Here is a 13,614-nt window from a genome sequence, read left to right on the forward strand (position 1 = left end):
CCCAGAGAAGCTGTGGCTGCCCCTGAATCCCTGGAAGTGTCCAAGGCCAGGTTGGATGGGGCTTGGGGCAACCTGGGATAGTGAAAAGTGTCCCTGCCCATGGCAGGTGGTGGGAATGAGATGAGCTTTAAAGCCCTTTGAACCCAAACTGTCCTGGGATTTATGGTCCCCACCATGAGCAGCTGCAGGCTGGAGGGAAGAGAGGTCACCTTTCCATCCCTGCTAGTCCCTGGGACACCCACTGCCTTCTTGGTGCTCCTCTGGTCACAGGGGAAGCTCCCGGAGGTTTGGGAAGAGGCCTCACAACTTGTTCCTATCAGAGAAATTTCTCTGACACAGCAGGAATAAAAACAAAGAGCTCTTCTTCAGTGTTTACTTTTATTTTTAGAAGACAATAAGTGAGCGGAGGGATCTGCAGGCGGAAATGATGGCTCCCAATCCAGGCCCCCCTCCGCCCTCGCCAGGAAGCTCACGCTGCACGTGCGCCCGGCTGGGATGTTTGTAGACAAAGAGTTTCTTGATGCTTTTTTTCCTCCCCCTCCAGTTCCCTTGCCCATAGGCAAAGAGGATTTGCTTGCTGACATGCTGGAGTCTCGCAGGGAGCAGCGGGGCTCTGAGATCCAGGGCAGCACAGCTGTGCCAGGCCGCGTCTGTTAGCAGCCACTGCCTTGGGTGGCGGGAGAGCTCCCCGATTCTTCTCTTTCCTTGGATCACTGAATGTAACTGTTGCTGTGTGGTGCCAGTGGTGATGAGGACGCGAGGCTGAGGTGGCTCCCACACCCCTCCATCGGGCCACCCCTCCCCGGCGTGACCGACGCGGACGGAGCTGAGGCGCAGGCTGGCGCGGGGCCCCGCGGGGCTCCCAGTGCACCATGAGTACGTAGCCCTGTTTCTCTTGCTCCTTTACTGTCCCCCTGGGGTGCCGGGGTGTTCCCGGGAGCCGCAGGGCTGCGTCACTGTGATGGGGGTTTGCATGAGGCTCCTTTGTGTTGGCTCTGCCCAGGAATCACTGACAGCTCCTCTGGTACCCCTTCTCTTCTTCCACCAAGAAGAGATGTTGTGAAAAACCAACCTGAAAACTGAGGAGTATTATTTTCCTTGTCATGCTGGTAACCGGGGATGTGGTTGTGCTGGGCTGTGTCGAGCAGGCAGACAGCTTAGCCTGCTCCTCTGGACCGCGTGTTCCTCGGTGAGCTGGGCTCTGCCCAGGGATACACGGCCTCCCGGTGCCCTGTTTGGAGCCCTGTGAGTTATGGTACTTCCTCTCCATGGGCGTTGGAATTTTCTCTGTGCTTGTGATGTCTCTTCTGTGTCTGTGGCAGAGGAACCCAGTTGGAAGCAGACCCTGGGCAGTGGCAGCTCTGGTGTGCCAGGGGCTGGAGCAATGGGCAGGTGCCTCTTGCAACAGCTGTGACCACGTGTGGGGGCTGTGTCCTGCCACGGTGCCGGGGACAGCTTAGACAGGGCTGTGGCTGGGTTATGGACAGAGAGAATTTGTGTTTGTGCACAAAAGCAGCAAAGGCTCTTTCATGCAGCCTGCGACTGTCATAGCGTGGCACGGTCCCTGCTCTTCATGGTCTGGTCCCCTTGTACAGCTCCAGCTGGGATCTGCAACGTCTGGAGGCAGCTCTGAAAGCAAAGGGCTGTCTGCCTTTGCAAGGAGGAGGAGGGCACGGCTGCTGGTTGGGAATGAAATGGAAGAGCTGCTGCTGTTTTGGGGCCATAGTGATGCAGCCCACCCTGCCCGCATCTGCCAGGGTGTGGCCAACAGCTCCCCATCCAAACAGGCTGCTGTGTGCCTGGGGTGGCTCGTCCTGCCTTGCTCTGCATCCAGAGAGACTGTGTCTTGCCTTTAATGAATTTCCTCCATCCCCTCGAGTTGGCAGGCAAGGGAGTAGCTTGTTCCCGAATGCTTGCCAATCCTGACAGAGTGAGTGTTTTACATGGACTGCGTGGCAATCCCTGTTCCTGCTGGGCAGCAGCGTGGAGGGGAGGCTGCAGAGGAGCAGGGCTCTGTCCTCCCTGCTGTGGCAGGGCTGGAGGGTGGCAGGCAGTCTCTGGCAGCTGTAGGCTTCCACCTCTGAGCTCCTCCAAATGCCTTTGCCTCTGTGGGATGTGGGGTTAATTCCTCTTCTTGGATTCTGGCTCATCCCCTGTGCTGGTCCTATGGGTCTGGTGCTGCCTGCTCTGCTCTTGGGGGGTCTAACCCACAGCAGAGCAGCAGCCTTCTCAAACCAAGGTCCCTTTTGATCTCAGCCTGGGGAGCAAAGCCCGGCCCAAAGGGCTTAAAGGCTGTGTGTGCAGCACTGTCTGGCTGGTCTCTTGCCCCTCTGCTGTGGTGTTGAGGAGATGTTGTGTTGTACTGACCTATGAGCAGTGTGTCTGTATCCCTTGCTGTGGACAAGTGCAGCTCTGCTGCCTCCCTGGGCTGGGGGAAGCTTTACAACTCGCAGCAGTCCTCTGCCAGATCCCCACCCTGAGCTGGTTGTGGCTGTGGCAAGAGTTTATGGCATTGCTCTTACTCCACATGAAGCCTGAAATTTTCTCCATATTTTGTTTCCATCCTTATCTTTTCCAGATGCTTGCTCTTGGAAAGGGTGAAGGGATTTGGCAGCTTGGGCAGCCCCTTTGAAGGGCTGCAGGGCTGGGCAGTGCAGGTGACATCAGTGCTGTCCCTGCCCAGGGACACGGGGCTCCTGGTGGGGTGCAGGGTTCTCCCAGTGCCTGGTGTGGTGTGAAGCTTTCCCTTCTTACAGTGGGGTGGGTGGGCAGGGATTGAGAGCCCTGCCCTGGGCCAGCTCCTGCCAGCTGCTCTGGATCAGGGTGGCTGCAGAGGCTGGCATGGCTGTGTCTCCCTCCTCTTGTCTGAGCAGTGACTGTGTAAGTCTCACTTCCTCCTCATTAAGTGCTTAGCTGGTGGCACATGCAATAGTTAAGGGCACAAAACTCTTTCAGTACTATGAATTAAAAGCAAGACCGGACAAAGAAAACCAACACAAGCTCCCAGGAATTCCTGAATGGTCTGTATTTGCTCTTGGCAAAAGGGAGTTTTTTTTCTCCTTTCTTTTGAAGGAACCTGCTGAAGTTGTTTGTTTCCTGGCTCTCTTGGCTGGGACCATTTTATGCAAAGAAGTCAAAATCATTAATGTAAAAACAAGGAGTTGCCAGGCTAATGATCCTCACTGTGCGAATACTGCAGAAGATTTGGCCAAAAATGCAGTGGCTGGGCGCTGTATGAGCTCAACCCTCTTTTGAGAGAAGACAGGTGGGGCTGTTCCAGTAAGGGATCCTGTGTGGGCTGTGGGTTTGCTTCCCTGGCTGTCAGTGTTAATGTCCTGGAGTATGGAATAAATCCTCTTCTGGGAAGCAGCTGCTGCAAGACCACGGGACCAAACCTGCAGCAAGCATCCTTTTGGTCCTTTGCGCATCTGGGCAGTTTTACTTCATCTGATAGAACAATTTCCCAGGTCCTGTGGCAGCACTGGAGAAGCGGAAGGAGTAACCCAGGTTTTGTCGTAGTGGAACTTTGCTCTGTCCTGCAGTGACAGCGACAGGGAACCTTTCCCAAGGTGGGTTTGTGCCCAAGCACCCTTTCTGCAGAGGGAAAAGCCAGGTGCCTCTCCAAAGTCAGAAATGTGGGTGCTCACAGCTTCCTGCACGTACTTTCCTCAACCTCTTGGCCCCAGCTGGACAAGTTCTGGAGAGCAAACCTATGGTCAGAGGTGCTGAAACAGGCTCTGGGGGAGACAAGAAGCAGCATCCTATTACAGCTCCTTTTGGGTCTGTCTTTTAAGGGCATAAAACTATTTTCTTTCCATTCCATGAGAATTTCAATTGCCTTGTCCTGGCTATGGAAGAGATGTGTTGCTGTGGTAAAACCTGGTTTTGCATGGATTTGGGAGGAGAGGGCTGGGAACCACTCCTTCCCACCCTGGGTGTTGTGGTTCCCTATCCACAGCCAGAGGTGGGTTTTGAAGTGCTCAGCACCCACAGGAATCTGATCTGTAGCTCTGATGTCAGGTCCTGGCAGTGAGCTCTGTCCACGTGAAGAGGTTTGCCCTCAGGTGGGCTCATCTCTGGGTGTTGGTGCCAGGGCAGGAGTAGAGAGCACAAACTAAAGCACAGGAATTGCACTTAAAACACCAAAAAATGCTGTCTTACTGGGCTAGTCCCGGAGAGTTTGTGGAGTCTTTGGCCTTGGAGATATTCAAAACTCAAGCAGAAGCTGTCCTGAGCAGCTGTAGCTGGCCCTGCTGGGAAGGGTCTGGACTGGAGGATCTCCAGAGGCCCCCACTACTCTCAGCCATACCATGATCTTCATTCCTGAAGCACCTGGTGAAGCTGGTTCCCGTGACTGCCACCATTTGAGGAACATCTCCCACTGCAGAAGGTGGGTCTTCCCCACCTTCCTGCCTTGCCTCAGGACGTGGGGCTTCAGGACACTGGCAAGTTGAGTGTGAGTCACAGTGTGCCCTGGCAGCCAGGAGGGATGATCATGGGGTGCATCGGTGCATCAGCATGGCTGAGTGAGGGAGGGGATTGTCCCTGACTGGGGCAGCCTCACCTCGAGTGCTGGGGGCACCTTGGGGCACCACAATATCAGAAGGATCCAAAACTGTTAGTGAGTGTCCAAGCGCAGGGACACGAGGATGGGGAAGGGTCTCCAGGGGAAGCCACAGGAGGAGCAGCTGAGGGCACTTGGTTTGTTCAGCTGGAGAAGAGGAGATGGAGCACAGAGCTCACTGGGGCTGCAGCTTCATCCTGTGGGGCAGTGGAGGGACAGCTCTGATCCCTGATTGTGTGACAGGGACAGGAAATGGCTGGAGCTGTGCCAGGGGAGGGTCAGGCTGAATATCAGGAAAAGTTCTTCCCCCAGAGGGTTCAGGCACTGCCCAGGCTCCCCAGGGAATGGGCACAGCCCCGAGGCTGCCAGAGCTCCAGGAGTGTTTGGACAGCGCTGCCAGGGTTGCACAGGGTGGGATTATTGGGGTGTCTGTGCAGGGCCAGAAATTGATCCTTGTGGGTCTCTTCCAACTCAGGATATTCCATGATTTTATGGTTTTGCTCCTCAGCAGCGCAGGCTCCACGTGTCACAGAGTGCCCAATTCCCTCTGGTGTTATCCTCTGCCTCCAGCAAACCTCCCTCCCTGGCTGCAGGAGCAGCACAGGTGGAAGAGCAGAGTCACTGGGGAGAGAAGTGATGACCAAGCTCCCCTTTGGCCGTGGTCAGGATGCCCTTCGTGGCCTTGGCAGTTAAACTCATCCTGCCTGCTGCACTCCTTTTGCCTGCATCATGCCTTTTAAATTCTCTGCAATCCACGTCACTTGAGCGTGCAGAAGTTTTCTTCCAGACTTTCTTCTTTGTCAAAAATTTGATGCTTCTCCTGTACTTTGGGAGCCCAAGGATGCCTCAAGCTTTGTTTCAGCTTTCCAGGCAAACCAGGGAAGAGCATTCCTTGGCTGAGAGATGCTCACAAAGTGAGAGGGGAAAGCAGTTTTGTAATTCGCTGCCTACCCCTGCCCTGCACTTGGGATGTTACTGATGGGGCTGCTGTGTAGTAAGGGTGACCAGGAGGGGCAGACGGGATGTTTTCTTTTGTGAGTCAGTTTAAGGTAAATCAGAGAGCTGCTCTGCAGCCTTGACTTTCCAATCTCTAATTTATCCAAGTGTTTCTTAACATTGGGTAATGAACTGGATGATTTATCCGGTGCTTGAGGGCAAACCCCATTTGCTGTGTTGCAATAAAATTTCCCTGACACCTTTCTCTATGTCAGTCACAGTGATTTGATCCATAATTGCTTGGCTGAGATCGCAGTCTCCAATAATTCTGGCTGAAACTGGGGTTTCCAGGCTTCCACCTGCCAATTGTCATAGAATCACAGAAGAGACCCTAAAGATCATCTCATTCAACCCCCTTGCAATAGGCAGAGACATCATGGCCTGGAGTTTGCCAGATTTTCTGAGGGTAAATAATTTCTGGGAGATGCTTTTTGATGCCCTGGCTGGACCAAGAGCGAGGGATGCAGTTCACTTGGTTGCGTGCATTAATCCAATTTCAGTCCTGGCTGGCTGAGAGCAGGAGCCCTGATTAGCAGGTGTGACTAAGGATGTGATTCAAATATTCCTTTTGCATCAGTGTCCAGCTCTAGTGAAGCAAAATAATGATTTACACATCATGGTCTCTGTTGTGTTCACACCCCCCCCCCCCCCCCCCAAATTTGCTTTGAATGTAAATGCTGGAGCAGCAGCAGTTGCACCACGGAGACTGAAGCCAGGCTCAGATTTGTCTGAAATTCAGTGATGCTGAAAGCTGGCAGCTGCCTTTTTCTGTCTGTCACAGGGTGAATGTGCAACAGGCAGTGAGTGACAGGCATGTCAGGGTTTGGGGGTTAAAAGCACAGGTGCCATGAGATGAAACAGAGGAAAATGGAGCAGTGTTGTGCACAAAAAGCACTGAGAGGCCTCTTTTTAGTTGGTTTTCCCTCTATTATCTCTAATGGAGGAAAACTTGATGCTGAAGGTCCTGACAGCTTTTGGCACTTCCCTGTACTCCCTGGTTTTTGCTAACGATATCCCAGTGAGCATCTCCTCAGGGGAGGCTGCACCTGCCATGAGAGGGCCGTGCTGCCAGAGGGGCTGTGGCTGCCGCTGGTGAGGCTCCCTGTGCATCAGCTGTTCCCCTGTGACAGCAACCCCTTCAGCCCACAGCAGCGTCTGCTGGTGCTCTCAGCCCATTTAGCCCTTTGCCTTCCCATCTCAATCCTCTCAGGAGTGGCAGGCTGCCCCAGGACAGCCTGGGGACGTGGTGCTGGGCTTTTCCCCCTACAGCGTGACCCATCCTCACCAGTTCCCACTCCTGGGGGAGGGTTTCTCTTTCCCCAGCATTTTGTCTTCGTGCCTTGGCTTCTGAACAGGGCACATGACCTCTCTTAACACCCCAGGCTGCAGGCTAATGAGCACGGGGCCATGTAATTAATAAATGACCATCAATGTGGCAGTAAGTGAATGCATTGGGCACTCTTGCCAAGCTGTGCATGTCTGCTGGGGTCAGGAGGAAGCGTGAATAAATTTTGGCTGCCTGTGCCAAATAGAGGGGAGAAAGGATAAGTGCACGTAAAAACCTGTAGTTCTTACTCACACATCTGCTTTTTACTGCAGAATAAGAAATTAATGTAATCCATGAGCTAATGCAATCTATCATCAGTCCAGTGATTGATAATCATCCCGAAAGAGGGCAGCATGTCCTGGTTTAATATCAGAGCAAGGAAGGGCCGTTTGTCTCCTCACTGAGAGAGACTCAGGCTCATGGCTGCTGGGATCATGTAATCATGAAATGGTTTGGATTGGAAGGGACATTAAAGTTTGTCTTATTGTGCTGCCTGCCATAAGTGACACTTTTCACTATCTCAGGTTGCCCCAAGCCCCATCCAACCTGGCCTTGGACACTTCCAGGGATCCAGGGGCAGCCACAGCTTCTCTGGGCACCCTGTGCCAGGGCCTGCCCATCCTCACAGGGAAGAATTTCATCCCAGTATCCAATCTAAACCTTCCATTCTTCATGTTAACACCATTAAGTTCCTTTAAACTGAGCTCTTTGCTCAGGCTTGAGAGAGGGAGTGAGCTGAAGCTGCTGGTGGGACAGCCCTGGACCAGAGGTCCCTGGGGTTCATGTCCCTGTGTGGATGGGAAGCTCAGCTGTGCTGGGCACGGGGCTGCTCTCCTGTGCAGGACTCAGGTGTCACTCACCTCTCACTGACCTGCTGCCAGTGTGTGGGGATCCTCCAGGTCACTGCTGGGCCTGGTGTCTCTGTCACTTGCAGTGGCCCAGGCTGGCCGGGAGGCAGAGCAGGGCTGGCTGTGTGCTGGCACAGGGATACGGCCGCCCAGAGCCCAGGAGGAGCTGCTGTGACAGCCCTGGGGTGAGGGGCAGGATGGACCCTGCAAAGGGTGAGTCAGGTCACGCTCCCTGTCTTCTGCTCATGGATGGCTGGTGGAAGAGCTGTGCTGGTTTTGGGGAAGCCGAGCCAACACTTGGCCCTCCAGTGTGAGCATTCGGGGTGCACCAAGCCTTAGCTCCGTTGTCGTATTGCGAGGAGAAACGGGAGAGACCGCAGGGAGAGACCGTGCCTCGCCACATGGATGATGCCTGGGCTGGGGACTTGCAGCCTTTCCCTGCATTTCACTGTTTTCATAAAGCCTGACAAAGACCAGCACAGCACTCCTGGGATGTGGGGGGACCTGTGGGGATTGTTGGGCAGGTTTTTAATGGATGTGGTGCCACGTGAACTGGCTGTGAGTGGGAAGGTGCAAGCACCGGGGTTTGTACGAGGAGCGAGAACCAGGTACTGTCACATCTGACAGTTTCACTGCAGCAGGGGTTAAACATATCTGTTTAATTTCCATCCATGATGTTCACTTTCCAGAGTGGGGAGAACAGTTCTTCCTGATTCCCTTTATATTTGGAGTTGTTTTTTGCATTAAGGGTCAGGGAGGATTTGCCTTTTCAGGGAGGATCCCTTGGGAGGTGTGTGCTGGGCTGAGCTGTGCTGGCTGTTCAGTAGCCATCAGTGGCCACTGCTGAATGTTCCCACCTGTGAGATCCATGCTGAGATCACTTCAGAGTGACCCCAGGGCTGTGGGGGTGAAGGCAGTGCATGTTCTGTTGTTGTGTGACATGGGCAGCAGTGAGGACAGGCCACTGGCTCACTGCAGGCAGCAGAGCTGCTCTCATCCCAGAGCTGGGAAATGAAGAAAGTGGGATAAAACCTGTTGTCCTTGGGGATTTGTTTTTCTGAATATGGAAATCATTGCTGGCAGGGATGTGAAGTGCAAGTGCTGGGGAGGGACAGGATGGAGTAGGTCCAAGGGCAGGAGCATGGGCCCTGCTTGGCTTTGGTCCCCTGAAGGAACTCTTTTGAGCCCCTGGCCCTCTGCCAGTCTGGGGGCAAAAGAAAAACAGGGATGATAAAGGGATTTAAGATGGGATGTGTCAAACCATACAAGAGGAGGGGCTACAAGAGGGCTGAAGAGGAACTTGGGAACAAAGGGAATGGCTTCCCACTGCCAGAGGGCAGGGATAGATGGGATATTGGGAAGAAATTCCTGTCTGTGAGGGTGGTGAGGCCCTGGCACAGGTTGCTCAGAGAAGCTGTGGCTGCCCCTGGATCCCTGGAAGTGTCCAAGGCCAGGTTGGACATTGGGGCTTGGAACAGCCTGGGGTAGGGGAAGGTGTCCCTGCCCACAGCAGGGATGGAATGGATGGACTTTAAGGTCCCTCTTAACTCAACCCCAAACCGTTCTGTGATTCCATGAAACCTCTCTTGTCTTGGTTTTGTGTTGATATGAGAGTGCTCTCATGGCCCCTCTGTGTACTCCAGGCCCTTGCACAAGGGGGTACCTGTGGTGGGCTCCCTCCCTGGTGTCACAAGTTGGGCAGGCAGGAGAAGGGGAGTGTTGGACACTTCTGCTGCTGTTTGCACGTGGGTTCCCACCTCCAAGGGAAAAGAGCCAAAGCACAGGCTCCAGTGGTGGAGCTCTCCCTCATCTTTTCCCCAAAGCTAACTTTGCCTTTGCAGACACAAAGGCGGGTCTGTGTCCCTGCCTTGGCAGGGCTCGCCGTGGCCCAGGGTTGGCTTTGTGTGCCCCGGGCTCCCAGAGCCGCAGATGGGCAGGGGCGAGTGGCTGCTCAATGCCAGCATTGTCTGTGGCCACCCCGCCTCCCCTGGGGGGGGACAGCCAGGGGGTGCTGGCCATGCCCCCCTTGCTGCTGCTGTGGGTCCCCAGCACCCCCAGGAGCCAGGCACTGCCTGGGGGCACAGAGCTGCTGTGCTGACCCTGTATGACCCCGATGGTCCCCTGGCTCCTGCAGGGACCTGTCCTCTGGCTGCCCACCTCCTCAGAGCAGGAAGGAGGGTTCATCCCAAGAGCACGTGGTCCTGCTCGGATGGAGTTGCACCAGCCTCAGCCTTTGCCATCTGCACTGCTGCCATGTGAGTGAGAGAAAGGAGCACTGGATACATTCCCATTCCAGCGAGGTTTTAGTGCTCCTGCCACGGGACAGAGGGATGGAACCCCTTGGAGAGTGTGTACCCCACCAGATGTGGGCACCAACCATCTGCATTGTTGCTCCTTGACTCCGTGCCCTCCTCTGCTCTCCCTTTGTCCATATCTGTCTCAGACTGCGGAAGGAGAAGGTGGAAAAGCCAGCCTGTGAACAGTGCAGGGACAAGCTGGGGGTGCTGGAGCTGGGACAGGGGCTTGGGGGATGTGTGCTGTATTTTCTCCAAGTGCGCGTATGAACTGCAGCATCCTTGAGGTTGACCTAAGGAAGAGACAAGCAGGTGTTTGGTCAGGGAGAGCTTGGCAGGAGCTGCCTGTGGACGACGTGGTCTTGGTGACTGCTGCAAGAAGAGGTGGCGCAAAACAGCACATGGCAGGTGGGCACAGCATGGGCTGTGTCCCTCACCTGCTTTCTTCCACTCTCCATCTTTGACCTGCCTGTGAACACCTCCTTGGCCGTCCAGAGGTGTAGGAATGGTGGTCAGGGTTGTTTTAATGCCTGAGCAAAGCTGAGAGCAGGTTTCTATGTGTCCCTTCGTCCCAGGCTCCTGGCAGGAGTCTGATCCCTCTGTGTTTCCTTCCTGCATCCTGTCTGAATGGGGATGGTCAGGGCGGTCTGGCAGCTATCACTAGAGCCCTCTGCTCCTATTTCCATGCTCCTGGAGTGGGATTTCAGAGTGAGCTCTTTCCTTGAGAAATGGGAAACGGCAAGCACTGCCCCTGTCTCTGATCCCCCATGCAGCCCCCCTGCTTTCCGGACGAAGGTAGGAGGAGACGAGGGAGCAGCAGGAGACTGGAGCTGTGGCAGTGTCGGTCCCCAGGGGAGAAGTGATTTGTGTCCCCATGGTGTGTGGGGTAGGGGCACAAGAGGGGGGCGAGGCACTGCTGCTCCTATGGCTCTGGCACCTATGGGACTGGGTTGCACTGCTGGAACCCCTCACCTGTGCTCAACCCTCCACCCTGTGTTGATCCCACTGCCTTCTTCCACCCCACCTCTGTATGCTCTTTGCTCAGCACCAGACTCTTTTGGGTGGCCAAATACCTTTATGTATCTCATGGAAGTTCCATCTTTTTGAAGAATTACTTCTCCATTTTCACAGGACAGGCCTCATGCTGTTGGAGCATTGGATACAGCTCCTGCTGAAGGAGCATCTGTCCCCCAGTGCCCTGTGGAAGTTGCTGCTGTCCCTTGTGCCTGGTCACCTGCCTGCCCTTTGTGCTGCCAAGCATGGTGATGGATGGTACCACATGGGTTGGCTGAGAAAGGCTTCGCAGAGGCTGCTCTTTCTCTGGTGCTGTGAAATCTGGCACTTCTGGGGCTTCTGCTGTGAACTCCATGCCTGGGTTAGAGCTCTGGGTAGAGGGAAAAATGCCTCTGCAGAAGATGGTGGTTAAGACATCAAAGGCATTGAAGCGGGAGGGATGTAACAAATAAAATTGTCATGGGTTGCTTCCCTCTCGGTGCTGGGAATGAACTGTATGAGTTGGAGAGAGATGCTCTGCACAGAAATGTGCTTTCTGGTGGTGTCAGAGGCAGCTGAGGTGTCAGAGATGTCAGGATGACAAGGTGCAATTCCCGTCTAAGCTCTTGCTGCGAGGTGCTGGCTCTGGTAGGGAGAGGCAGAGCAGGGTGCTAATCCCTTGGGAATGAACAGGAGGCAGAGCACTAAGGCTCTTTTTCCTTTTTTCCCCTCCTCAGCGCTTGTAGATCTGACCTAGAAATTCCTTACTACGTTTGCTGAGCTGGCTTAGTTAAAGACTTGACTAATTTCTGGAGGATTAATTATTCAGAGAGTATGAGGAGGGTGGGTAATGTTTATTCCTAACACTGTAGGCCAATCTCCTCAGGGTTCCTGGCTTGGGGACAGGTGCTGGTCTGTCCCCAGGTGTCCCAAGGGCACATCCACAGTGCAGGTCCCTGTTGGAGAGCACATCATGATGTAGTTGTGTCTTGCTCTGGTCTTTTTATTTGTTTTCACTCCGTTTAAGCAGAAAACCTAATTCTGGTCTTCAGTGACACAATTTCAGTTCATGCTGCTGCTCCTCCTCCCTTGAGGTCCCTGTGACTGATGTCCCCAAGGCCCTTTCTCAGCCTCCCAGTTTGGGGTGGGCATCTCCACCTTGGCCAGGGCTTTCACAAGCGGGCCTTGGCCACAGGGATCTCTGGAGTCCCCTGGAGAGGGGCTGCCAGCAGCAGATCTGCAGAGATCTGGGGATAGTGCTGGGGACTGTGGGATACTTGTGACCTGTCTCTGTGCGTGGGGTGGTGCTGGTCCTCCCTGCAGCGGGCCTGCAAATCACTTTCCAGTCTATCCAGAGCCACTTTGGAGGGGGCATGCACCAAGCTGCAGTGGGGGTAGTACTCGTTCCTTTAAAGCCACGTTGTTGTGCTCAGGATCGTTCCTCAGATGTGCAGTGACAGCAGCTGTTTTTCAGGTTGTGAATAGCTCCATGCCCTGGAGAGTGCATGGAGGAATGTGTTTCCTTGATCTCCACAGGCTCTTGATGTGCTGATGAAAGCAGATTCCCTGTTTAACAGCAAAGTAAGGGCAGGTTGGCAGTTTCTTTCCTTTCTATGATTTTGCCATGGTGTTTTGGGAGAAAGCAGGGTGAGGAGGCTGTCAGGAGCCCTTGGACCCATCTGCAGTGCTGGAGGGTGACTCAGGGGCTTGGTCCTTCGCTGCAGTTGTGGGAAGGTAAGGGAGAGACCCACAGCCCTGCTGGGTTGCCTGCAGCCCTGCCAAAATGTGCCTGGAGAGAACACGAGCTCCTCAGGAGAACTTCTGCAGGGACTGATTTTGTTGCTGTCTGTTCCTCTGCACAGGGGCTTTGTCAGGAGGCAGAGTTTGTCCTGGACACCATCGTACAGGCACAGCTGTCACATCTGGAGGAGCCTGGGCCACCCGGGGTTCTGTAAACCCCCTTTTCAGAAGGCAATACCCGAAAGGTCTGTTTTCCTGACCTGTGTGAGCAGACAGCTTTGCTGGTAGTGACTGCAATGCTTTTTGTTTGTGTTTTGGCAGAATGATTGCAATAAACAGTAAATGATTTATTAATAACCTGCAAATAGCTGCCCACCAGCTGAGCAGTGGGATGTGTTTGCGCTCTCTCCTTGGCCGCAGGGAGCTGCCAGAAGCACCAGTGTTCAAAGCTGACACATTTAGCTGACAAACAGGGGTGTGCAGCTGCTGGGGCTGCTCCTGGGGCTGCAGTCATGGGGTGCTGAGGCTCTCCCCAAACCCAGCTGCTTTCACGGGGTGCATGGGCAGCATGGTGGCTTTGGGGAGGGTGTTTCTCTGCTGGATCCATGCTGGTGCTCATAGCAGAAAAACGCGGAGGTGAAGAGAGCTCTGCCTGCAGCAGCCCCGTGAGCTTTATGGGTGCTGGGGGACCCATAAAGGAGCTGCTGTCACCCTAAAGGGCCAGCCCAGGGAAGTGCCCTGCAGCCTGCCCATGCCTCCCACACTGATGGCAGGAGTTGGCATTTCACACCAAGTCATCTCTCAGGTGCTCTGCAGGCATCTATTTTCCAATTTCTCCAACTTCTCTCCCCA

General features: G+C 54.4%; 1 protein-coding gene across 1 annotated transcript in view; it reads left to right on the plus strand.

Moving 5' to 3' along the window:
- The first annotated feature begins 572 nt into the window (after positions 1–572).
- The window catches only part of LOC136297821 (ankyrin repeat and fibronectin type-III domain-containing protein 1-like), a 214,904-nt gene continuing 201,862 nt past the window's right edge, over positions 573–13,614 (plus strand). Inside the window, exon 1 of the mRNA XM_066198069.1 lies at positions 573–876. The gene's annotated coding sequence lies outside the window, so the exon portion shown is untranslated. The remainder of the gene's footprint in view (positions 877–13,614) is intronic.

This window comes from Chamaea fasciata, unplaced genomic scaffold (genome assembly GCF_029207755.1).
Source record: "Chamaea fasciata isolate MVZ Bird 193981 ecotype frontalis unplaced genomic scaffold, bChaFas1.0.hap1 SCAF_16, whole genome shotgun sequence".
NCBI classification, from domain to species: domain Eukaryota; kingdom Metazoa; phylum Chordata; class Aves; order Passeriformes; family Sylviidae; genus Chamaea; species Chamaea fasciata.